Genomic DNA, 25,970 nt, shown 5'->3' with positions numbered 1-25,970 from the left:
TTCTAAGATGGCTAACAAACAAAAATATAGGCATTTTAAAGATATGGATGAAGATTTTAAACTAAAATGAAAATTAATCATCTGCCAGAAATAAAGGCAATATAAATTAAGCCACTGAAATCCTAAGCAGAGTTTCTGAACCAGTAAAGAATCACAAAGAAACTCAGACAATGAATTTTTGTATACGAACTTCCTAGGTTTAGTTCACCTACCCAAATGAATTAGAATAATCTTGCCCACTGCGCCAGCTCATGCCACTGAATAAAATGTTCTACTTTGGGTTATCTTAAGCTACATCACACAATATCTGCAGCTCCCATGCTGGTAACAAGCTGTTTGACATAAATTAAGGAAATAGCTTCAATTTACATTAAATTTCAAAGATAATAAAGTATTAAACTAATTAGTTTCAAGACATGCTGCTTAAAGAAGTCTGCCATACTTCAGAAAATATATCATTAAAAAAATGAGTTTTTTTAAAAATTTTCGGTTGTATGTTTATGATTGAGACAATGCAAAACAGCATTTCAACACCCAAACACAAATAGTATCTGTAAGAAATTACCATTCAAATTCCATCTGAGAATTAGAATAATAATGCAAAATTTTTTTCTAATTGTGTTATGAACACTTATATCCTTATACCTTAACATAAATTATCAATACATGATCTTAGGTCATACTTAGTAAAACATTTACTTGCTAAAACCAAAACATTACTTAAAATAAATACATAAATAACAAAATGCACTGTTGGGGTGAAAAACTTTCTTGATCCTCTTAGGATACTTGGCAGGAGTCTGAATATTAAACTGACAAAGACAGATTAACAAAGAAAAGCAGACAAATTTAATTAATCTAAGTTTTACATGACAGGGGAGCCTTTACAAAGAAATGAAGATGTGAAGAAACAGGTCTAAGCATTTTTACACGAGGTATGATGAACAATTGAGAGTAATGGAAAAAATGTCATAGGACAAAAGAGTATGAGCCAACGGGTAGTAAACTGGGAAAAACTTAGCAAGGCCTGTTCATTCAGATTCCTCTTGGTATCCTCCAGCTCTGAAGACAAGGATGTCCCTTTCCTCCAGATTTAGGGAGGAGGGACCCTCTCACATGAGGGTCTTATGATCTGCTTTAGTGAAGAAAGGGGAGGTCTGAGAGTCCTTCCTGCACCTGCCGTTTCTCAAAATCCTTCAGCTTTAAAATATTCAATATGCCAAGGTATCATATTTGGGGGGTAGTGCGTTCTGAACCCTGCCAATGCCAAATGAAATATCCTGCAAATCACCCTTTCATAAACTATATATTTAGGCTTCCCTGGTAGTTCCGCTGGTAAAGAATCTGCCTACAATGCAGGAGACCCCGGTTCAATTCCTGGGTCGGGAAGATCCCCTGGAGAAGGGATAGGTTACCCACTCCAGTATTCTTGGGTTTCCCTGGTGGCTCAGATGGTAAAGAATCTGCCTGAAATGTGGGAGACCTGGGTTCAATTCCTGGGTTAGGAAGATCCCCCGGAGGAGGGCATGGCAATTCACTGCAGTATTCTTGCCTGGAGAATCCTCATGACAGAGGAGCCCAGCACGCTACAGTCCATGGGGTCGCAAAAAGTAGGACACGACTGAGCAACTAAGCACAGCACACAGCAAACCATGTTATTTAGGATAAAGGCCAGTGGGAAAAAACAAGCAAATACTAATCAAAGGAAAGCAGAGTGAAACAAGAAACATTACCAAGACTAAGGACATTGCAGGGTTTAGATCACTAGTAAGACACAAATAATTTTAAATATGTAAGCACTTCACAACAAAATGTCAAAATAGGGGAGGTGAGAACTGATGAAAGGAATAACAGACAAATCCATGATTATACCTGAAAACTGAGTAATCAGGACAATCAATACTCAGAAAATCAGCAAAGATACAGAGGACTCTGTTATCAACCAACTTGACCTATTTGACATTCATAGACAACTCTACCCAGCAGAGGAAAACACACAATCTTTTCAAGTGCACACTGCACATTTACCATAAAAGACTCTATTCTGATCCATAAAAAAAAAAAAGACCTCAACACATTGATGAGAACTGAAATCATACAATGCTATCACAACAAAATAAACCAGAAATCATTAACAGAAAGGTATCTCGAAAATGCCTAAACACTTCTAAATAGTACATGATACCAAAAACAAGAGCAAAGGGAAAATTTTAAATATTTCAAACTATATGCTTTTGAACTGTGGTACTGGAGAAGACTCTTGAGGGTCCTTTGGCCTGCAAGGAGATCCAACCAGTCCATCCTAAAGGAAATCAGTCCTGGGTGTTCATCGGAAAGACTGATGTTGAAGTTGCAACTCCAACATTTTGGCCACCTGATGCGAAGAGCTGATTCATTTGAAAAGACCCTGATGTTGAGAAAGATTTAAGGCAGGAGGACAAGGGGACAATAGAGGATGAGATGGCTGGATGGCATCACTGACTGAATGGACATGAGTTTGGGTAAACCCCGGTAGTTGGTGATGGACAGGGCGGCCTGGCATACTAAGGTTCATGGGGTCGCAGAGAGTCGGACACGACCAAGCAACTAAACTGAACTGAACTGATATAAAAATGGAAACACAACATACCAAAATTGGTGGGATGTGGCTAGATCAGCATGGCTGTTGTTTAGTTGCTCAGTCATGTCCAACTCTTTTGCGACCCCATGAACTGTAGCCCACCGGGGTCCTCTGTCCATGGGATATCCCAGGCAAGGATACCAGAGTGGGTTGCCATTTTCTTCTCCAAGGGATCTTCCTGACTCAGGGGTCGAACCTACGTCTCCTGCATTGGCAGGCAGATTCTTTACTTCTGAGCCACAAGGGAAGACCAAGATCAGTGTTTAGAGGGAATTTATAGTATTAAACACATACATTAAAAAAGGGAGGTGGATTCCCTTCTCACCACACCCTCTCCAGCATTTATAGATTTTTTGATGTTGACCATTCTGACTAGTGTGATGTAATACTTATTGTAGTCTTGATGTGCATTTCTCAAATACTTAGTGATGTTGACCACCTTTTCATGAGCCTTTTGGCCATCTGTATGTCTTCTTTGGAAAAAAGTCTATTTTGATCCTCTGCCCACTTTTTGATTGGGTTTTTTTTTTTTTTTGATACTGAGCTGCACAAATTGTTTGTATATTTTGGAGATTAAATCCTTGTTGGTTGCTTCACTTGCAAATATTGGTGGAAATGTAAATTGGTGCAGCCACTATGGAGAACACCATATATGTTCTTTAGGGATAAAAGAACTTTATTCCTATAATTCTTAGGAAAAAAAAAAAACTTAGGAGCTTTTTTAGGGATTAAAAAAAACTAAAAACAGAACTGCCATATGACCCAGCAATCCTATTCCTAGGCATACAGCTGAAGAAAACCATAACTTGAAAAGACACATGTACTTCAATGTCCACTGCAGCACTACTTACAATACCCAGGACATGGAAGCAACCTAAATGTCCATCAACAGAGGAATGGATAAGGAAGATGCGGTACATATACACAATAGAATAATGTTGTTTGTTGTTGTTGTTAAGTTGCTAAATTGTGTCTGACTCTTTTGTGACCCCATGGACTGCAACCTGCAAGTTCCTCTGTCCACAGGATTTCCCAGGAAGGATACTAGAGTGGGTTGCCATTTGCTTCTCCAGGGAAATTTTCCCAACCCAGAGATCAAACCCACATCTCCTGCATTGGCAGGCAAATTCTTTACCACTGAGCCACCAGGGAAGCCCCAATGTAATATTACTCAGCTATCAAAAAAGAAAAAAAAATAATGCCATTTACAGCAAAATGGATGGACCTAGAGACCATCATTGGAGAAGGAAATGGCAACCCACTCCAGTGTTCTTGCCTTGAGAATCCCAGGGACAGGGGAGCCTGGTGGGCTGCTGTCTATGGGGTCGCACAGAGTGGGATATGACTGAAGCGACTTAGCAGCAGCAGCAGAGATCATCAAAGTGAGTGAAGTCAGTCAGACACAGAAAAACAAATATCATATAATATTGCTTATATGTGGACTCTAAGAAAACAAGGGTACAAATGAATTTATTTACAAAACAGAAGAAGAATTACAGGTGTAGAAAACAAACTTATAGTTACCAGGGGATAAGGAGAGGGAGGGATAAACTGGGATAAATTGACATATACAAACTATTAGCATAAGAAACTCAAGTCAGTACTCTGTAATGGCCTACACGGGAAAAGAATCTAAAAACAAAGGAGTGGATATAAGTATATGTATGACAGCCTCTCATTAATACTTGATCTTACACCCTTAAAAAAGATGCAAAATTAAGAGAAAATTAAACAGAACGATGAAAATGGTAAAGAGCAAAAATTAACAAAACTGAAAATGTAAAATCAACATAGAAATATCAATGAAACCAAAGGCTGGTTCTGAGAGCAATGAAATTGATAACCCTTTTGGCCAGACTGATCAAGATAAAAATAAAGACACCATACATTGCCAATATCAGAAAGAAGAGAAGGCTATTAAAACAATTCCATATACATTAAAAAGACTAAAGGAATATTACAATTTAATACCTATAAATTCAACAAATTCCTTGAAAGATAAAATCTACCAAAGCTAACTCAGTAAGAACAGCTAATCAAAATAGGCCCATATCTATTAAAGAAATTGAATTCATAGATTAAAAAACCTTCCAACAGAGAAAACTCCAGCCCAGAGGATATAGATCTGTTAAATTCCCATTTCTTTCCTGGAAACTTCCTGAGGATTCTCTCAAATTGGACCATCTGCTCTCTAGGCCTGCTATATAGCCCTCCCACCTGGGACATCATTTCACTGTTCTCCTGGGTTGAATCTACTATTTCCTACACCCCAGGTCTTTTTTTCACTTCTTCCATACCTGACATATTGTTACTTAACTAGCCATTCTGCTGATCAAGAAGACTGATGCTGATATATTCAATTCTTTTTCTCATTAGGTTTTCTCTGGAAATCTTCAGAAATTTTTTTTAATTCCTGGTGCTGTGAAATTTCACAAACACATGCCTATGGCTAGGCTTTTTAATTTTTTTTTTTAATTGAGCACTCCTAAGCCTCTTGATGAAAGTTAAAGAGGAGAGTGAAAAAGTTGGCTTAAAGCTCAACATTCAGAAAACAAAGATTATGGCAATCTGGTCCCATCACGTCATGGGAAATAGATGGGGAAACAGTGGAAACAGTGTCAGACTATTTTGCGGGGCTCCAAAATCACTGCAGATGGTGACTGCAGCCATGAAATTAAAAGACGCTTATTCCTTGGAAGGAAAGTTATGACCAACCTAGATAGCATATTAAAAAGCAGAGACATTACTTTGCCAACAAAGGTCCATCTAGTCAAAGCTATAGTTTTTCCACTGGTCATGTATGGATATGAGAGTTGGACTGTGAAGAAAGCTGAGCGCCGAAGAATTGATGCTTTTGAACTGTGGTGCTGGAGAAGACTCTTGAGAGTCCCTTGGACTGCAAAGAGATTCAATCAGTCCATTCTAAAGGAGATCAGTCCTGGGTGTTCTTTGGAAGGAATGATGCTTATGCTAAAACTCCAATACTTTGGCCACCTTATGTGAAGAGCTGACTCACTGGAAAAGACTCTGATGCTGGGAGGGATTGGGGGCAGGAGAAGGGGACAACAGATGATGAGATGGCTGGATGGCATCACCAACTCAATGAACGTGAGTCTGAGTGAACTCCGGGAGTTGGTGATGGACAGGGAGGCCTGGCATGCTGCAATTCATGGGGCTGCAAAGAGTCAGACACGACTGAACTGAACCAAAGGAACAGGCACATAAAATGCTGTACACCTGGTTTTTAATAAAGGTTATTTTTGCTGGGATAGAATCTGGGGTAATGTTAATATTTTGCTGTCAACTTTTTATAGATTTATGTTGCTTGAAAGAGTTTATAACAATTATGCATTTATTTTTTTAATAAATGAAAAGAAGTAGTCATAAAATAACACAGTAGGACCATTGTTACATTAAAGAAAAAAAGAAAACAAAGCAAAACTATGTGGTTGGATACATATATAGACATAAGGAAATGCATTAAAGTCTGAAAGGATGCATTCCAGGATTCTACAGTTTTTACAAGAGCCACTAAAAGAATTATAAGGTATGTATAATTTCCAAAATAACTGGGTAAAAAACCCCCCACAAATTATGAATGGATTAAATGATCCAACCACCAAATGCTCCGATTTTAAGACAAAGATGTCCCACTGGATTTTTTAAAGCCAATTCTAAGTACACATTAACCAAAAAAAGGGCTGATATAGTTCAACCGAAATCATAAAGAGGTCACAGATTGGATAAGACACAGGAAACATGACAACTAAATACAGTGTGGGATCTGGATTGAGTCCTGGAACAAAAAAGAACAGTACTGTTATGAGAAAACTAGTGATAAAGTATATAATTTAGTGACTAGCATTGTAACAATATTAATTTCTTGGCTTTGAGAATTATACTGATTATGCATTGTGTTAACATTAGAAGTAGGTTGAAGAGTTCACAGAAACTCTCTGTGCTATTTTTGCAACTTTTAAGGAAATCTAAAATTATTTCAAAAAGTTTTTAAAAAGTCAGATTAGACATTAACACAAAGCGCATTACTAGGGATAAATAGGGATACTTTTTCATGGAACTAAAGTTCAGTTCATAGGGAGACAGAAGAATTAGAAACCTGAATATGCTTCTAATAACATGTCTTCAAAATAAATAAACCAAAAATTGGCAGAAAACTACAAGGAGAAAATAAAATCCAACATTACACAGGGAGATTTAACACACAGTAAATTATCAGTAACAGGCAAGCACATGTGAGTGCACACACATACACACACAAATCAATAAGAGATTTTAACAAAAGCATTAACAAATTTCATGTAATAGACAAAAAGTACCGTACCTGTTAACTGCAGAAGTTATTAAGACATCACTAACACAGTCATTGGAGAAGGCAATGGCACCCCACTCCAGTACTCTTGCCTGGAAAATCCCACGGATGGAGAAGCCTGGTAGGCTGCAGTCCATGGGGTCGCTAAGGGTCGGACACGACTGAGCGACTTCACTTTCACTTTTCACTTCATGCATTGGAGAAGGAAATGGCAACCCACTCCAGTGCTCTTGCCTGGAGAATCCCAGGGACGGGGGAGCCTGGTGGGCTGCCGTCCATGGGGTTACACAGAGTTGGACACGACTTAGCAGCAGCAGCAGCAGCAGCAACACAGTCATATAACACTTTAAAAAGGACATTTCAATGATTCAATTCAGATATCTGAGGGTAGTTTCCTTCCAAGGAGTAATCATCTTTTAATTTCATGGCTGCAATCATCATCTGCAGTGATTTTGGAGCCTCCCAAAATAAAGTCTGACACTGTTTCCTCATCTATTTCCCACGAAGTGATGGGACCAGATGCCATGATCTTCGTTTTCTGAATGTTGAGTTTTAAGCCAACTTTTTCACTCTCCTCTTTCACTTTCATCAAGAGGCTCTTTAGTTCTTCTTTGCTTTCTGCCATAAGGGTGGTCTCATCTGCATATCTGAGGTTATTGATATTTCTCCCGGCAATTTTGATTGCAGCTTGTGCTTCATCCAGCCAGCGTTTCTCATGATGTACTCTGCATAGAAGTTAAATAAGCAGGGTGACAATATACAGCCTTGATGTACTCCTTTCCCGGTTTGGAACCAGTCTGTTGTTCCCTGTCCAGTTCTAACTGTTGCTTTCTGACCTGCATACAGATTTCTTAGGAGGCAGGTCAGGTGGTCTGGAATTCCCATCTCTTTCAGAATTTTCCACAGTTTATTGTGATCCACATAGTCAAAGGCTTTGGCATAGTCAATAAAGCAGAAATAGATGTTTTTCTGGAACTCTCTTGCTTTTTCGGTGATCCAGTGGATGTTGGCAATTTGATCTCTGGTTCCTCTGCCTTTTCTAAATCCAGCTTGAACATCTGGAAGTTCACGGCTCACGTACTGTTGGAGCCTGGCTTGGAGAATTTTGAGCATTACTTTGCTAGCGTGTGAGATGGGTGCAATTGTGCGGCAGTTTGAGCATTCTTTGGCATTGCCTTTCTTTGGGATTGGAATGAAAACTGACCTTTTCCGGCCCTGTGTCCACTGCTGAGTTTTCCAAATTTGCTGGCATACTGAGTGCAGCACTTTCATGGCATCATCTTTTAGGACATGAAACAGCTCAACTGGAATTGCATCACCTCCACTAGCTTTGTTTGTAGTGATGCTTCCTAAGGCTCACTTGACTTCACATTCTAGGATGTCTGGCTATAGGTAAGTGATCACACCATCGTGATTATCTGGGATGTGATGATCTTTTTTGTATGGTTCTTCCGTGTATTCTTGCCACCTCATCTTAATATCTTCTGCTTCTGTTACATCCATACCATTTCTGTCTTTATTGCGCCCATCTTTGCATGAAATATTCCCTTATTGTCTCTAATGTTCTTGAAGAGATCTCTAGTGTTTCCCATTCTACTGTTTTCCTCTATTTGTTTCCACTGATCACTGAGGAAGGCTTTCTTATCTCTCCTTGCTATTCTTTGGAACTCTGTATTCAGATGTTTATATAGATCCCTTTCTCCTTTGCCTTTAGCTTCTCTTCTTTTCACAGCTATTTGTAAGGCCTTCTCAGACAACCATTTTCCTTTTTTGCATTTCTTTTTCTTGGGATGGTCTTGTTCTCTGTATCCTGCACAATGTCCCAATCCTCCGTCCATAGTTTTTCAGGCACTCTGTGTATCAGATCTAATCCCTTGAATCTATTTGTCTCTTCCACTGTATAATCATAAGGGATTTTATTTAGGTCGTACCTGAATGGTCTAGTGGTTTTCCCTACACTCTTCAATTTAAGTCTGAATTTGGGAATAAGGAGTTCATGATCTGAGCCACAGTCAGCTCCTGGTCTTGTTTTTGCTGACTGTATAGAGCTTCTCCATCTTTGGATGCAAAGAATATAATCAGTCTAATTTCAGTATTGACCGTCTGGTGATATCCATGTGTAGAGTCTTCTCATGTGTTGTTGGAAGAGGGTGTTTGTTATGACCAGTGCATTCTCTTGGCAAAACTCTATTAGCCTTTGCCCTGCTTCATTCTGTATTCCAAGGCCAAATTTTCCTGATAGTCCAGGTGTTTCTTGACTTCCTACTTTTGCATTCCAGTCCCCTATAATGAAAAGGACATCTTTTTTGCAGGTTAGTTTTAGAAGGTCTTGTAGGTCTTCATAGAACCATACAACTTCAGCTTCTTCAGTGTTACTATTTGGGGCACAGACTTGAATTGTTCGCCTTGGAACGAATAGAGATCATTCTGTTATTTTTGAGATTGCATCCAAGTACTGCATTTTGGACTCTTTTGTTGCCTTTGATGGCTACTGCATTTCTTCCAAGGGGTTCTTGCCCACAGTGACAGATATAATAGTCATCTGAGTTAAATTCATCCATTCTAGTCCATTTTAGTTCACTGATTCCTAAAATGTCAATGTTCATTCTTGCTCTCTCCTGTTTGACCACCTCCAATTTGCCTTGATTGATAGTCCTAACATTCCAAGTTCCTATGAAATATTACTCTTTATAGCACTGGACTTTGCTTATATCACCAGTCCCATCCATAACTGGGTGTTGTTTTTGCTTTGGCTCCGTCTCTTCATTCTTTCTGGAGTTATTTCTCCAATGATCTCCAGTAGCGCATTGGGCACCTACCGACCTGGGGAGTTCATCTTTCAGTGTCCTATTTTTTTGCCTTTTCATACTGTTCATGGCATTCTCAAGGCAAGAATACTGAAGTGGTTTGCCATTCCCTTCTCCAGTGGACCACATTTTGTTAGAACTCTCCACCATGACCTGTCTGTCTTGGGTGGCCCTACATGGCATGGCTCAAAGGTTCATTGAGTTAGACATCATTCGATGGGGCTATTTGTAAAAGTATACTTACTGATGCTGAAGAGAAGCTCTGATACTTTGGCAATCTGGTGCAAAGAGTCGACTCACTGGAAAAGACCTTGACGATGGGAAAGATTGAGGGCAGAAGGAAAAGGGGGCAGCAGAGAATGAGATGGTTAGATGGCATCGTTGATTCAATGGCCATGAGTTTGAGGAAATTCTGGGAGATAATGAAGGACAGGGAAGCCTGGCATGCTGCAGTCCATGTGGTCACAAAGAGTTGGACGCGACTGAACAATAGCAATGTGTGACTATAATGTTTTAGTGTTAAATATCTCTTATTCCCTTTAAACCTGAGGAATAAAAGAGAAGTAAGAAGTGAGAAAAGGAAATACAACCTTTGTTGATTGACATAAAAGGCTACGAAAAAGATGGATATCCAGGCAGTTGACAACATTGAGTAAAAAAAGTATCAAAAAGCAAAAACTTTTTGCCACACTTTGAGATGGATATTGTCTTTTAAGCTGTTCCATCTTGGGATGGCTTGGTTGAAATTTAGATCTACATGACTGAGTACACTCATAATATAGGAGGTAATTAACAATTACTTCCACAAGGGCTTCCCTTGTGGCTCTGCTGGTAATGAATCTGCCTGCAATGCAGGAGACACAGGTTCGATTCCTGGGTTGGGAAGATCTCCTGGAGAAGGGAAAGGCTACCTACTCCAGTATTCTGGCCTGGAGAATTCCATGGACTGTAGAGTCCCATAGGGTTGCAAAGACTCGGACACAACTGAGCGACTTTCACTTTCAATTACCGATGACTTGGCCCATGAAACTCAACTGTGGCACCCATCCCTGAGTTCAAGGTCCTGTCTTCCTTAAATGCTTCACTGGGCTGTCCAGTTCATCTCTTATTTTTGGCCCCTTGCTTTTCACTTAGTACTAAAAGTATAAAAAGAACAACTTTTGAAAGTATGTTAACATATTTAGCTAACAACTCTTTTTTTAGGTGGTATATAGAAGTTATTTAGGTATTTACTTGAATATATGATAATACTAACTCAGCAGTGGCCACAGGACCTGAAAAGGTCAGTTTTCATTCCAATCCCAAAGAAAGGCAATGCCAAAGAATGCTCAAACTGCCGCACAAGTGCACCCATCTCACACGCTAGCAAAGTAATGCTCAAAATTCTCCAAGCCAGGCTCCAACAGTACGTGAGCCGTGAACTTCCAGATGTTCAAGCTGGATGTAGAAAAGGCAGAGGAAGCAGAGATCAAATTGCCAACATCCACTGGATCATCGAAAAAGCAAGAGAGTTCCAGAAAAACATCTATTTCTGCTTTATTGACTATGCCAAAGCCTTTGACTGTGTGGACCACAATAAACTGTGGAAAATTCTGAAAGAGATGGGAATTCCAGACCACCTGACCTGCCTCCTAAGAAATCTGTATGCAGGTCAGAAAGCAAGTTAGAACTGGACAGGGAACAACAGACTGGTTCCAAACAGGGAAAAGAGTACATCAAGGCTGTATATTGTCACCCTGCTTATTTAACTTCTATGCAGAGTACATCATGAAAAATGCTGGACTGGAAGAAACACAAGCTGCAATCAAAATTGCCGGGAGAAATATCAATAACCTCAGATATGCAGATGACACCACACTTATGGCAGAAAGCAAAGAAGAACTAAAGAGCCTCTTGATGAAAGTGAAAGAGGAGAGTGAAAAAGTTGGCTTAAAACTCAACATTCAGAAAACGAAGATCATGGCATCTGGTCCCATCACTTCGTGGGAAATAGATGGGGAAACAGTGGAAACAATGTCAGACTTTATTTTGGGGAGCTCCAAAATCACTGCAGATGATGATTGCAGCCATGAAATTAAAAGACGCTTACTCCTTTGGAGAAAAGTTATAACCAACTTGCTGCTGCTGCTGCTAAGTCGCTTCAGTCGTGTCCGACTCTGTGCGACCCCATAGACAGCAGCCCACAAGGCTCCCTTGTCCCTGGGATTCTCCAGGCAAGAACACTGGAGTGGGTTGCCATTGCCTTCTCCACTGCATGAAAGTGAAAAGTGAAAATGAAGTCGCTCAGTCGTGTCTGACTCTTCGCAACCCCATGGACTGCAGCCCACCAGGCTTCTCCGTCCATGGGATTTTCCAGGCAAGAGTACTGGAGTGAGGTGCCATCGCCTTCTCCGAATGGAAACTTGCTGCTGCTGCTAAGTTGCTTCAGTCGTGTCTGACTCTTAGCGACTCCATGGACTGCAGCCCACCAGGCTCCTCCATCCATGGGATTTTCCAGGCAAGAGTACTGGAGTGGGGTGCCATTGCCTTCTCCACGAATGGAAGCTTATCTGCCTCTAAAAAGAAACTCAGACAGCAAATATTAAAAAGTAGAGACATTACTTTGCCAACAAAGGTCCATCTAGTCAAGGCTGTGGTTTTTCCAGTAGTCATGTATGGATGTGAGAGTTGGACTATGAAGAAAGCTGAGCTCCCAAGAATTGATGCTTTTGAACTGTGGTGTTGGAGAAGACTCTTGAGAGTCCCTTGGACTGCAAGGAGATCCAACCAGTCAATCCTAAAGGAAATCAATCTTCAATAGTCATTGGTAGGACTGATGCTAAAGCTGAAACTCCAATACTACTACGGTCACCCGATGCAAAGAACTGACTCATTGGAAAATACCGATGCTGGGAAAGATTGAAGTCGGGAGGAGAAGGGGACGACACAGGATAAGATGGTTTGATGGCATCACCAACTCAATGGACATGAGCTTGAGCAAGCTCCAGGAGCTGGTGATGGACAGGGAGGCCTGGCATGCTGCAGTCCATGGGGTTGTAAAGAGTCGGACAGGACTGAGTGACTGAATTGAACTGAATAATGTCACTGCCAACAATGAGCAGAAGATCAAATGGTTATTTAAAAATAGTCATTTTCAACACAGTAATGGCTAGCGAAGTACAAAATGAAGAAGGAAGGAAGGAAGGAGAAAAGAAAATTAAAGAGAAAAATGAGAGGGAGGGATGAAGGAAGAAAAGGAGGGGAGAAAGGAGGTAAGGTAGACAGGGAAGCAAGCAAACAGGCAGGCAAAAAAAAAAAAAGGAAAGAAAATACAAACTATCTGTAATAGACACTATGTGGCCTGCAAAACCTAAAATACAAGCAGTCCTAACTTCACACAGTATTGCTTTAACTGAAACTCTACAAAGCAAGATGCCTATATTAACTATCCAGCCCTTTACAGAAAATTTGATGATCCCTGCCGCTGGAGATACCCAAATGGCCAAGAGACATACAGAGAGGTGTAAATATTCGTAAGTAGAGAAATTAGGGAAAAACCACAATGTGATATCACTACCCAACAGAATGGGTAAAATGAAACGAATGATGCTAAATGTTTCAAGCATGTGGAAACTGATTTGAACAATTTTTTAGTAATGTATACCAGAAACGGCAGAAAGCAAAGAACTAAAGAGCCTCCTGATGAAGGAGAAAGAGGAGAGTGAAAAACGTGGCTTAAAACTCAACATTCAAAACTCTAAGATCATGGTATCCCTGTATCATCACTTCAGGACAAATAGATTGGGAAAAGTGGAAACAGTAACAGATTTTATTTTCTTGGGCTCCAAAGCCACTGCAGACAGTGACTGAAGGCATGAAATTAAAAGATGCTTGCTCTTTGGAAGAAAAGTTATGACCAACCTAGACAGCATATTAAAAAGTAGAGCCATCACTTTGCCAACGAAGGTCGGTCTAGTCAAAGCTATGGGTTTTCCAGTTGTCATGTATGGATGTGGGAGTTGAACAATAATTGATCCAACTGAGCACTGAAAAATTGATGCTTTTGAACTGTGGTTTTGGAGAAGACTCTTGAGAGTCCCTTGGACTGCAAGAAGATCCAACCAGTCAAAAGGAAATCAGTCCTGAACATTCATTGGAAGGACTGATACTGAAGCTGAAGCTCCAACACTTTGGCCACCTGATGCGAAGAACTGCCTCATTAGAAAAGACCCTGATGATAGGAAAGATTGAAGGCAGGAGGTGAAGGGGATGACAGAGGACAAAATGGTTGGATGGCATCACTGACTCAATGGACATGAGTTTGAGCAAGCTCCAGGAGTTGGTGATAGACGACAGGGAAGCAAGGCATGCTGCAGATCGTAGGGTCACAAAGAGTCGGACATGACTGAGCAACTGAACAACATACCAGAAATAGGCTTCCCTGGTGGCTTAGTGGTAAAGAACCAGCCTGCCAATGCAAGAGATGTAGGTTTAATCCTTGTGTTGGGAAGATCCCATGGAGAATGGAATGGCAACCCACTCTAGTATTCTTGCCTGGGAAATCCCATGGACAGAGGAACCTGGCAGGCTACAGTCCATGGGGTGGCAAAAGAGTTGGACGCTACTTAGCTATTGAACCACAACAATAATATTAGAAATACATATATGCATAGCCTATAATATAGTCATTTCACCAGTGGGTATATATCCAACAGAAATATATACATACGTTCACCAAAATACTTAAAAAAAAAGTTCATGCCAGACCTATTAGTAATAGCCAAAAGCTGGATAAAACACTGCACAGCATTAAAAACAAACAACTACTACATAACTTGTATAAATCCCGCAATATTAAGCAAAAGTGAGACACAAAAGACTATACAGTGTATGTTTCCATTTATATAAAGTCAATAATCAGTAAATTTATTGATGGTATCAGAAACTGAAAAGTGGGGCTTCTAGGACGTGAGTAACGCTCTCTCTTGGATATGCACACTTGGTGAAAATTCAGTGAACTGTACACTTATGATTCATGCACTTTTCTGTGTGTCTATTAGCCTTTAATAATTAACACAGTAAAAACAATTCATATTTACAAACTCTATGCCTTTGAAGGAAAATTGTGTACATCTTCTGTTTACTTTTCTGATTTACCATCCTTACCACCAATGAGATATCTTAATTCCTGTTACCTTACATAGAAGGTAGTTTTGTTTTAATTAATTCTCTTGGTATACTACTGCACAGGATACCCACATGTTTATGTAACCGTCATTTTAGGTTAGTTCCACAAGAGATCCCAAGGAGAAACTTCGAAAAGCCAATAACTTGACATTGTGAAAGTTATCCGGGAAAGAAGGGGAGGGGGAAAACCTCCTTAAAACGTACTTTTGTTTGGCCCTTTGTTTTGGCTCACCTTTATCTACTACCACTGTGATTTAAATCTGCATAAAATGTTCAAAGGAGCCTTTCAAAAAGCCTCTTCTTGTGGAAAAGTTTTTTCTTCCCACGACATCCTAATAATGCTGTTATCTTGTTTCATCCAGTACCTTCCACCCACGGTGCTTAAAGTAAATACTTCACAAATACTATCGGGTGGTGTCACCTTCCAGCCAGGACGAGAAATGTGGGCCCAGAGACACTATGAACTCAAAAAATTCTAACTATCTTTCTACAGCATGACTCCGCCTACCTGAGGAATCACTGTATTCTTTGCCTAAACTTAAAGTGTGAGAACTGAAATACAAACAAGTGAGTGACTCTCAAGGGCACGGAGTCAATCCTAGGTTGAGCCAGGACCTCCAACTCACTGCCTCTTAAGGGAAAAGCAAACCACCACCACCACCACCAACAAAAAACCTCGAATAAAAACTCAGCTGCAGCACTCTTGTAATAAGAAACAGGGGAAGACGCCGAAATCCTGCCGAGAAAGTAGACTGGAGGACCACACAACGCGGACCTTCGAGGGAGCCCCATCATTCCCGGCCGCACGGGGCCAGCATTCACCCGGTGCAGCTCCTGCGCGGCCCCTTCCCCTTCTCCAAGGAGGCTGCGGCCGGAAACTCCAGGGCTGGTCTCAACCCACCCCTCCTTTTCTCGGATAGCCCAAACCTCCCACCCTACCCGTTTACCTGAGATGCGCCCAGCACAGCCCCGGGAGCAGACTGCGCTCTCGCCCAGAGTTTCTCAGGCCAGACGCGCAGCCTCCACGTCAGCCAATCGCAGCTCGCTCGGAGCCTCCCTGCCCCGGGTTCCTCTGCGCGAGGAAGTGCGCGCGCTCGTGAATGCCCCCGCGGGGCGCGACGGAGGAGGGAGGCCAGACGCGCGCGGCGCGCGAGGATCCACGGCGAGCAGGGGCGGGGCAGACGCCGGGCGGAGGCAGGCGGCGCGCACCGGGCATGCGCATTTCGCGCCACTAGGGCCGTGGGGCGGGGCCCCTGGGCAACAGAGCAAGCTTAGGAAGTCTTCGCTGGAGTGTGGCCTCAACTTGAGCGTTGTGGAGTTTCCACAGAAACTGGCGGAAATGGGGTTTCCGGTTCTGTTTTTGTCTTGAGGTGAGAGGGAGAGTGGGGATGGGACCCCAGGGAGAGAAGAGGGACGTGTTGGGAAGGAATGGTTGAATCAAAAAGGCCGCAGTCGGACTCCAGTTGGTCTAGCAAAAAGCAGCACCCACCTCTCAGACAAAGACCGCTTCAGACTAAAACTAGGAGGTACTTAAGAAAAAGATACGGATGCTTAACGTTCAATATATGGATTCTTTAAGACAAAAGGTTGAACTTTCCAGAATTAAAAAACTAAGTCCTCAATTCGCGTACCTCTGTGTTGAAAGAAGAAAGAATTATAGCTGATAGTAATTCATATGTGGTTTTCTTGTACCACAGATAAGTGTTGCTTTTATAAATGTCACGTTAACTCCTTCAGACCCCACATAGTTATTGAGGACATACCATGGGCCAGGTACTCTTCTGGGTTTGGATAATAAGCAATAGTGATGGTTTCTTAAATATCCCCGAAGAATATGTATAATGTAAAGTCTTGACGGTCTCTTAAGTTAGGCGTTAAAGTTAATGAAAGGAACTTACACTTTAGTAAAAAAGAGGAGGGGGGGGGAATGAAAAAACCAATGTAAATTAGTTGGAGCACAGTTGTAACACAAGCTCTTGGTTATTATATTGTAGTGAATGCACAGGGCTCTGAAGAAATTTTCTTTTTTTATAGATTCAGCTTTGAAATCCATTTTTCTTTACTTCAGTCAAGGTCTGAATCAGATATTTATGGACAAAAAGTACCATAAAGATATAGGAGGCAAAAAGGAGAACGGGTCAGAGCAGATGGGAAGAGCACCCTAATCAGGAAAAACGGTTTGACTTGTGAACAGCTTTAAGGGCAACTCAAATTTATGTTATTAAAAAAAAAAAAGTAGGGAGAGTTGCTTTTCCTAGCTAGAGTAACAAGAAATAGGATAGTTATCACAACACTGAGAAAAGTCAAACCAAATAATGAATTTATAAGTTAAATTGAAACAATGTGATTTTACTATTTTTCTTTGGCTAAGGGTACATTCAGTTCAGTTCAGTTCAGTCGCTCAGTCGTGTCCGACTCTTTGCAGCCCCATGAATTGCAGCACGCCAGGCCTCCCTGTCCATCACCAACCCCTGGAGTTCACTCAAACTCACGTCCATCGAGTTGGTGATGCCATCCAGCCATCTCATTCTCGGTCGTCCCCTTCTCCTGCCCCCAATCCCTCCCAGCATCAGAGTCTTTTCCAATGAGTCTACTCTTCACATGACGTGGCCAAAGTACTGCAGTTTCAACTTTAGCATCATTCCTTCCAAAGAACACCCAGGGCTGATCTCCTTTAGAATGGACTGGTTGAATCTCCTTGCAGTCCAAGGGACTCTCGAGTCTTCTCCAACACCACAATTCAAAAGCATCAATTCTTTGGTACTCAGCCTTCTTCACAGTCCTACTCTCACATCCATACATGACCACTGGAAAAACCATAGCCTTGACTAGACGGACCTTAGTTGGCAAAGTAATGTCTGCTTTTTAATATGCTATCTAGGTTTGTCATAACTTTCCTTCCAAGAAGTAAGTGTCTTTTAATTTCATGGCTGCAGTCACCATCTGCAGTGATTTTGGAGCCCCCAAAAATAAAGTCTGACACTGTTTCCACTGTTTCCCCATCTATTTCCCATGAAGTGATGGGACCAGATGCCATAATCTTCGTTTTCTGAATGTTGAGCTTTAAGCCAACTTTTTCACTCTCCTCTTTCACTTTCATCAAGAGGCTTTTTGGTTCCTCTTCACTTTCTGCCATAAGGGTGGTGTCATCTGCATATCTGAGGTTGATATTTTTCCCCGCAATCTTGATTCCAGCTTGTGCTTCTTTCAGCCCAGCGTTTCTCATGATGTACTCTGCATATAAGTTAAATAAGCAGGGTGACAATATACAGCCTTGACGTACTCCTTTTCCTATTTGGAACCAGTCTGTTGTTCCATGTCCAGTTCTAACTGTTGCTTCCTGACCTGCATATAGGTTTCTCAAGAGGCAGGTTAGGTGGTCTGGAATTCTCATCTCTTTCAGAATTTTCCACAGTTTATTGTGATCCACATGCACACAGTCAAAGACTTTGGCATAGTCAATAAAGCAGAAATATATGTTTTTCTGGAACTCTCTTGCTTTTTCGAAGATTCAGCGGATGTTGGCAATTTGATCTCTGGTTCCTCTACCTTTTCTAAAACCAGCTTGAACATCTGGAAGTTCACGGTTCACATATTGCTGAAGCCTGGCTTGGAGAATTTCGAGCATTATTTTACTTGATGTGAGATGAGTGCAATTGTGTGGTAGTTTGAGCATTCTTTGGCATTGCCTTTCTTTGGGATTGGAATGACAACTGACCTTTTCCGGCCCTGTGGCCACTGCTGAGTTTTCCAAATTTGCTGGCATTAACCCTGGTTTTTTTAAAGTTCATTAACTTCATGTGAAAAACCTCTTCGGTAAGAAGAAAATCCATGTTTTCTTTCCTTTTAGTAACTTGTTTTTTCTTCCGTTGTTTTTATTCAGTGAGTTCAAACATTATGCCTTTTCTCCTTTGTCCTTTTTCCCACTTACCAGGAGTAAGTAATGTTCTTTTCTTGAACTTTACATGCCACAATAACTAATTTTCTCCTAACCCCTTTCACCACCATCATCACTTACAAGTACACTTCTTCATTCTCAATCCTGCTAACGGTTGCCAGTCTACAAGAAATGAAAGGCCCCAATTAGAGCTTTTTTCCTCAAGCTAATTATCAAAGCCAATATGTCCTTATCCCTCTTATAAGTTGGATAAGTATGAGAGAAGTGAAGAAAATGAACCTCATTTTCATTACAGAGAGCAGAAGAATGTCACATCATGAATACTTTTAAGTTCACAAATATATTTCCCACAATGTGCTAGCCACACCAATCAGTTCTAGAAATAAAATAGTGAATAAAATCCATGCACACATGTAACTTAGAATATCTTTTTTATTAGTGTTCTCCAGAGATATAGAAACTACAAGGTTAGATAGATAGATAGGTTTTTATTGTAAAGGGTATCTTGTTTTAATTTGCATTTTGAGCTTAATCCTCTCCTGATCTCAGTGTCTTTATCTTCTACCAAGCCCTTTCTTAGGGTTTTGTTGGTGGCTCAGGGGTTAAGAATCTGCCTGCCAATACAGGAGACTTGGGTTCAATCCTTGGGTGGGGAAGATCCCCCGGAGAAGGAAATGGCAACCCATTCCAGTATCCTTGCCTGGAAAATCCCATGGACAGAGGAGCTTGGTGGGTTACAGTCCATGGGGTTGCAAAGATTCAGACACAACTTAGTGATTAAACAACATTCACTTTCTTATGTACCTAATAAAAGAACTTCAGAATACATAAAACGTGTTAGCACTTCAGAGAGAAATCCATAATTAATATAAAATTATAATCAGATTTCACACTCATCTCAAAAATTGATAGAGCAAGCAGAAAGTAAATCAGGAAGGGTATATAAGGCTTGAACAACACAATCAACCACAACAGTATTAACCAACTTACCTAACTGACTTTTATAGAATAGCTGTTAACAACAGGATACACATTGTTTTCAGATATGCATAAGATATTCCAAGACAGGTCATAATTTATATCATAAATACAAATTCATTGAAAAAGATTCAAATCAGGAGTGACATTAAGAAGATGGCAGAATAGGCAATCCCAGACTCTCCTTCTCCCACTGAGACACAAATTTAACAATAATACATGGGCCAATTGCCTTTGTGAGAAATCCAGAAACCAGTTAAGTGGGTCCTGCACCCCAGGTTAATGTGAAACCAACTGCATCAGTACCCAGTAAGAAATTTTAAGGCACTCAACTTGCAAGTGATTCACCCCCAATAAAACATGATTGGGAGGAAACTCTCAACTCCCATCTTCTCACTGAGAAGAAAAAGGAGAACATATATTCAGTGATTTGAATTTTCAAGAAGGTGCCTGGGGGACTGGTTTCTATCTTCCTTGAATCTAAAAACTGACAGGAACGGGCAGCCAGTTTGGGGCTGCTACGAACAAAAGCAATCAGTGTGCCCCAGAGTCCACTATATTACAGGCAGAAGTTAGATGGGAGAAAAGTACCACAGCTTACTACTGCATCACAGAGGCCACAGTAAGGCAGAAAGATCCAAAAGGAGAGTCTCAATAGAAATTGGCAAACCCCTTCAATTATTAGATTACACACACAAGCCCAAAGTGCATGTAAGGCTTAAGATGTCTCTAGGATCTGTAGCTGGATTGATTATAGAAAGTTCTCCCTGTATGAAGCCAGTCCACAAAAACTGGGAGAGGTGGCTGATTTTTCAAATGCTAAAGTCCCAACAGAAAATGACAGGACATACAAAGAATAGGGAAACATTACCTACTGAAAGGAGCAAATTAAATTTGATACCTACCCTAATGAAATAGAAATATACGAATTACCAAAAAATTCAAAATAACCATCATATGGATGCTCAGTGAATTAAGACAGCACAGACAGATAACTAATGTAGTCAGGAAAACATAATGTTAACAAACAACATTAACAAAGATAGACCATGAAGAAGATCTAAACAGATATTCTGAAATTGAATTCTTGACCAGAAAGAAGAAAGAATCAATGAAATTGAACACAGAACTTTCAAAATCACTCAGGCAGAGGAGCAAGAAGAAAAAAGAATGAGGAAAAATTACAAGAGGCTAAGGGACTTATGGAACACCATCATGTGAAACAACATAAGCATAATGAGAGTCCCAGAAGGAAAAGAAAAAGAAGGCAGAGAGCCTATTTGAAGAAATAATGACTGTAAACTCACCAAATCTGAGGAGAGAAACTGACATAAAATTCAGGAGGCTCAAAAACTCTGATGAGATAAAAAGTCTGATGACCTGTACTGAGACACACAAACTATCAAAAATCTGAGACAAAAAGTGAATCTTGAAAATGAGAAAAAACAATTTGTCATGTACAAAGGAGCTTTTTATGAGCTTATAAGCACATGTCTCAGCTGAAACTTTTCAGGTTAGTAGGGAGTGGGATGATGTATTCACAGTGCCAAAAGAAAAAAATAGCCAATCAAGAATACTATACTCTGCAAAAATCTGTTTCAATAACAAAGAAGAAAAAAAGTTTTTCCAAATAAAGTAAATCTATAGGCTTTCATCACCATTACTCCTGCCCTACAAAAAGTGCTGAAGGGAACTCTTTTAAGTTTAAATGAAAGAATGGTAAACAGCAATACAAAGCCATAAAAAAAAAAATAAATAAAGCTCCCTGGTAAAGGTAATAAACTGTGGAAAATTCTGAAAGAGATGGGAATACCAGACCACCTAACTTGCCTCTTGAGAAATCTGTATGCAGGTCAGGAAGCAACAGTTAGAACTGGACATGGAACAACAAACCGGTTCCAAATAGGAAAAGGAGTACATCAAGGCTGTATATTGTCACCCTGCTTATTCAACTTATATGCAGAGTACATCATGAGAAACACTGGGCTGGAAGAAGCACAAGCTGGAATCAAGATTGCTGGGAGAAATATCAATAACCTCAGATATGCAGATGACACCACCCTTATGGCAGAAAGTGAAGAGGAACTAAAAAGCCTCTTGATGAAAGTGAAAGAGGAGAATGAAACAGTTGGCTTAAAGCTCAACATTCAGAAAATGAAGATCATGGCATCTGGTCCCATCACTTCATGGGAACTAGATGGGGAAACAGTGGAAACAGTGTCAGACTTTATTTTTTTGGGCTCCAAAATCACTGCAGATGGTGACTGCAGCCATGAAATTAAAAGACGCTTACTCCTTGGAAGAAAATTTATGACCAACCTAGATAGTATATTGAAAAGCAGAGACATTACTTTGCCAACTAAGGTCCGTCTAGTCAAGGCTATGGTTTTTCCTGTGGTCATGTATGGATGTGAGAGTTGGACTGTGAAGAAGGCTGAGTGCTGAAGAATTGATGCTTTTGAACTGTAGTGTTGGAAAAGACTCTTGAGAGTCCCTTGGACTGCAAGGAGATCCAACCAGTCCATTCTGAAGGAGATCAGCCTTGGGTGTTCTTTGGAAGGAATGATGCTAAAGCTGAAACTCCAGTACTTTGGCCACCTCATGGGAAGAGTTGACTCATTGGAAAAGACTCTGATGCTGGGAGGGATTGGGGGCAGGAGGAGAAGGGGACGACAGAGGATGAGATGGCTGGATGGCATTATGGACTCGATGGACGTGACTCTGAGTGAACTCCGGGAGATGGTGATGGACAGGGAGGCCTGGCATGCTGAGATTCATGGGGTTGCAAAGAGTCGGACACGACTGAGCGACTGAACTGAACTGAACTGGTAAAGGTAAATTTATAGACAAATATAGAATTCTACAGTATTTGTAATCGTATGCATGAATCGCTTTTAAATGTATAAAATTTAAAACACAAAAGCGTGAAAACTACAAATCTGGATCAACATAAAGGGTAGGACAGATGTAACCAAAGGAAAATATATTCTGTATATGCATATGCATAATGGGAAAGGAGAAAGGAATCAAAACAGTTTACTATAAAATGTCCATTGATTTAAAATTTTAAAATGACAACAATAAAGAAAAGAATAGGAAGAAAAACTACACAGCATACAAAAAGCAGCTAAGGAAATGGCAATAGTAAATCTTATCCTGTCAGTAATTATTTTTTTAACAATTACTTTAAATGTGAATGTATATTCAAATATGTAGATTGGCTAAATGAATGAGGAAACAAGGTCAACTATATGTTGCCTACAAGAGACTCCCTTTAGAGCTAAGGAAACATTAAAAGTGAAAGGAAGAGAAAAGATACTGCATACAATCAGAACTTGCAGAGAGCAGCAATGGCCAACTTCTGTCCAATAAAATAGCTTTAAGACAGAAACTGTCACAAGAGACAAAGATGGACATTATATAATAATAAATAATAATAAAAGTGTCAATTCACCAACAAGATCATTGAAAAAGCAAGAGAGTTCCTGCGGATGTTGGCAATTTGATCTCCGGTTCCTCTGCCCTTTCTAAATCCAGCTTGAACAACTGGAATTTCACAGTTCACATACTGCAGAAGCCTGGCTTGAAGAATTTTGAGCATTACTTTGCTAGTGTGTGAGATGAGTGCAACTGTGCAGTAGTTTTAACATTCTTTGGCATTACCTAACATTAGAATGCCTTAATATATGCAGCAAACATTGACGGAACTGAAGGGAGAAATAGATTGCAATATAGTAATAGGAGACTTTAATGCCCAACTTTCAACTACAGGTAGGACAGCAAAACAGCAAATCAAATAAGGAAACAGAAAACTTGAACAACACTATAGGCCAACCTAGCAGACATATGACAGAGAAGGCAATGGCACCCTACTCCGGTACTCTTGCCTGGAAAGTCCCATGGAAGGAGGAGCCTGGTGGGCTGCAGTCCATGGAGTCGCTAAGAGTCAGACACGACTGAGCGACTTCACTTTGACTTTTCACCTTCATGCATTGGAGAAGGAAATGGCAACCCACTCCAATGTTCTTGCCTGGAGAATCCCAGAAACAGGGGAGCCTGGTGGGCTGCCATTTATGGGGTCGCACAGAGGTGGACACGACTGAAGCAACTTAGCAGCAGCAGACATGTGAACAACATTATATCCAACAATGGGGCTTCCCTGGTGGCTCAGTGGTAAAGAATTTGCCTCTTAATGCAGATGATTCGATCCCTGGTCCAGTAAGATCTCCTGGAGAAGGAAATGGCAACCTACTCCATCTTCCTGCCTGAAAAATATCATGGACAAGGGAACCTGGAAGGCTATAGTCCATGGAGTCACAAAGAGTCGGAAATGTTCCATTTTCAAGATATGTTAGGCCAGAAAACAAGTCTTAATAAATTTAAGAAGTTTGAAATAAAGTACCTTCTCCAATCACAAATGAAGCTAGAAATCAACAACAAAGAAAATAGGAAAATCTGTGAATTATTAACCACTATTAAGTAAAAAAATCCTATGGACAGAGTAGCCTGGCAGGCTACAGTTCTGGAGTCAGACTTGACTGAAAGGATTGAGTTCAGTTCAGTTGCTCAGTTGTGTTCGACTTTTTGCGACCCCATGAATCGCAGCACGCCAGGCCTCCCTGTTCATCAGCATCTCCCGGAGTTCACTCAGACTCACATTCATCGAGTCCGTGATGCCATCCAGCCATCTCATCCTCGGTCGTCCCCCTTCTCCTCCTGCCCCCAATCCCTCCCAGCATCAGAGTCTTTTCCAATGAGTCAGTTCTTCTCATGAGGTGGCCAAAGTACTGGAGTTTCAGCTTTAGCATCATTCCTTCCAAAGAACACCCAGGGCTGATCTCCTTCAGAATGGACTGGTTGGATCTCCTTGCAGTCCAAGGGACTCTCAAGAGTCTTCTCCAACACCACAGTTCGAAAGCATCAATTCTTCGGCACTCAGCCTTCTTCACAGTCCAACTCTCACATCCATACATGACCACTGGAGAAACCATAGCCTTGACTAGACGGACCTTAGTTGGCAAAGTAATGTCTCTGCTTTTTAATATACTATCTAGGTTGGTCATAACTTTCCTTCCAAGAAGTAAGTGTCTTTTAATTTCATGGCTGCAGTCACCATCTGCAGTGATTTTGGAGCCCCCCAAAAATAAAGCCTGACACTGTTTCCACTGTTTCCCCATCTATTTCCCATGAAGTGATGGGACCAGATGCCATGATCTTCATTTTCTGAATGTTGAGCTTTAAGCCAACTGTTTCATTCTCCTCTTTCACTTTCATCAAGAGGCTTTTTAGTTCCTCTTCACTTTCTGCCATAAGGGTGGTGTCATCTGCATATCTGAGGTTATTGATATTTCTCCCAGCAATCTTGATTCCAGCTTGTGCTTCTTCCAGCCCAGTGTTTCTCATGATGTACTCTGCATATAAGTTGAATAAGCAGGGTGACAATATACAGCCTTGACATACTCCTTTTCCTATTTGGAACCAGTCTGTTGTTCCATGTCCAGTTCTAACTGTTGCTTCCTGAGCTGCATACAGATTTCTCAAGAGGCAGGTTAGGTGGTCTGGTATTCCCATCTCTTTCAGAATTTTCCACAGTTTATTGTGATCCACACAGTCAAAGGCTTTGGCATAGTCAATAAAGCAGAAATAGATGTTTTTCTGGAACTCTCTTGCTTTTTCCATATTGGATGCTGCAAATGGAGTACTAACTGGGAAGTTTATAGTAGTGAAAGTGAAAGTGAAGTCACTCAGTCATGTCCAACTCTTTGCCACCTTCATGGACTGGAGCCTACAGGGCTTCTCCGTCCATGGGATTCTCCAGGCAAGAATACTGGAGTGGGTTACCATTTCCTTCTCCAGGGTATCTCCCTGACCCAGGGATCGAATGCTTGCATTAAAAGAAAAAAACAGAAAACCTCAAGTTGACAACCTAACTTTAGACCTCAGAGAACTAGGAAAATGGAGCCAAACTAAGTCCAAAGTTCAAGAAAGAAAAGAAATAATAAAGATTAGAACAAAGATAAATGAAATAGACTAGAAAGACAGCTTTTAAAAAATCAATGAATCCAAAGTTGATATTCTTAAAAAGATCAACAAAATTGATAAGCCTTTGCCTAAACACAGAAAGAAAAAAAAGAGGACTCATAACTAAAATTAGAAATGAAATAGAAGACA

General features: G+C 40.7%; 1 protein-coding gene across 1 annotated transcript in view; it reads right to left on the bottom strand.

The window, feature by feature from the left end:
* MIPOL1 (mirror-image polydactyly 1) overlaps positions 1-15,935 on the bottom strand; it is a 295,160-nt gene extending 279,225 nt beyond the window's left edge. The window contains exon 1 of the mRNA XM_068991389.1: positions 15,871-15,935. The gene's annotated coding sequence lies outside the window, so the exon portion shown is untranslated. The remainder of the gene's footprint in view (positions 1-15,870) is intronic.
* Positions 15,936-25,970: the final 10,035 nt, after the last annotated feature.

The sequence above is a fragment of the Capricornis sumatraensis genome, chromosome 19 (genome assembly GCF_032405125.1).
Source record: "Capricornis sumatraensis isolate serow.1 chromosome 19, serow.2, whole genome shotgun sequence".
Taxonomy (NCBI): Eukaryota; Metazoa; Chordata; class Mammalia; order Artiodactyla; family Bovidae; genus Capricornis; species Capricornis sumatraensis.
The sequence above is the reverse complement of the archived record's forward strand: the minus strand, read 5'-3'. Positions and strand labels throughout refer to the sequence as shown.